The sequence below is a fragment of the Peromyscus leucopus genome, chromosome 3 (genome assembly GCF_004664715.2).
Source record: "Peromyscus leucopus breed LL Stock chromosome 3, UCI_PerLeu_2.1, whole genome shotgun sequence".
NCBI lineage: Eukaryota > Metazoa > Chordata > Mammalia > Rodentia > Cricetidae > Peromyscus > Peromyscus leucopus.
Window position 1 is genome coordinate 13,283,430 of NC_051065.1, and position 1,582 is coordinate 13,285,011.

Genomic DNA, 1,582 nt, shown 5'->3' on the forward strand with positions numbered 1-1,582 from the left:
TAATGTTTTTTGAAAACTAACAGAAAAGAAAAGAAAACTCCCCAAATTTCTTGATGTGTCATAACAAATCTGTGAAGCTAAAATCTAAACAGTTAACTGGGCAAAATAAATTCTTGCCCTTTGCTGTTTCCCTTTTTGCTTCATATAGGGTTTCATTTCAGGATTAATAGTTATACAAATATTATAAAGCTATATCACATTTCTTGGACAAGAACATGGCATTTTAATGGCAATTTTTATATTGATCCCTCTTAATTGTTTAAACAAAGGCTAAAAGCCCCCCTGGACAAGGTATTATTATCTCATCACTCTGTTTGTCCAAGAGTTCATTTTGCTATGTCTGAATTCTTGAAGCACTTTAGGCAATTTAACAACGGTGTTAATGAGAAGCAAGTATGAACAATGAATAACTCTAGAAAGGTGGTAGAAATTTGGAGGAGACAGCAGAAACCTCATGGGTTGAGATACCTGCTCAAGGTCTTAGGAGGCTAGTCATGAGCTCCTCTAAAAGGTTCAAACTTTTGAAGACCTCTGTACTCTTAATCTTTGCAGGGTTTGATCTGGCACCCAACCATTCACCTTTGCATGTACAATTCTTCCCTCCTAGGCTGTCATCCACAACCTTAGCTTCTCTCTGCTTCTGAATCTACCTCAAGTGTGTTGATAGTTATTCTACCTACATCGGTCTTTCTCAACACTGGCTGCCTGACTAAACACAAAAGGAAGTGGTTGGCTCTGAAAAGATATCTCATTCCTTAAGTACACTTTGCGCTCTTTTGGAGGACCTGATTTCAATTCCCAGCATCCTTATCAGAGGGCTCACAATAACCTGTAACTACAATTTCATGGGATCTGTCTCCTTCTCCTGACGTCCACAGGCACTGCAACATACACATACCCCACACACACTCACTCACACACACACATACACGAATGCATAAAAAAATAAAATGAAGCTTTAAAAATCCAAATCTGGAAGTCTCTTTCTAAGGCAGCCTTCATACTTTTGTGGCCATTGTGACTTCCACCATGTTGTACCACGGCCAGGACCAGAAGGTGTAGAAAATGATGGTGCAGCCCATCAACCTCATCTTCAGATAACTTACAAAATAGGTCTCAGATTCAGGTGTGGCCATATGAGCAAGTGAATATGTGAGTAGAAGGTTGTATTATTGATTTTGATGAGTATATAAACCTTGTAGTAGATGGTACAGAGAAGATTCATTCTAAAACAAAGTCAAGGAAACAACTAGGTCAGATCATGGTAAAAGGAGATAATATTACTCTGCTCCAAAGTGTTTCCAACTAGAAATGGTAAAACACTCAAGAAGTTGAAAAAATACAGTGCTTTTAGCCATGTCTTCTCCTGGGAGCACAGTCTGAAACATTTATTCATATTGTTTTAGTGGCCCTTATGTTATTCTCAGGTAACAATGAATGCTGTGAGATTGTATTAAAAAAAAAAATCCAAATCTGGGGTGAGAGCCAAGAACGTGTGTGTGTGTGTGTGTGTGTGTGTGTGTGTGTGTGTGTGTGTTCTAGTTTTTATACAAGGTAGATTTTTATTTTAATTATGAATTTC

At 37.9% G+C, this 1,582-nt stretch overlaps 1 pseudogene; it reads left to right on the forward strand.

Annotated features, from left to right (window-relative positions):
* The first annotated feature begins 585 nt into the window (after window positions 1–585).
* Window positions 586–1,309, forward strand: LOC114694742 (annotated as a pseudogene).
* The last annotated feature ends 273 nt before the right edge of the window (window positions 1,310–1,582 follow it).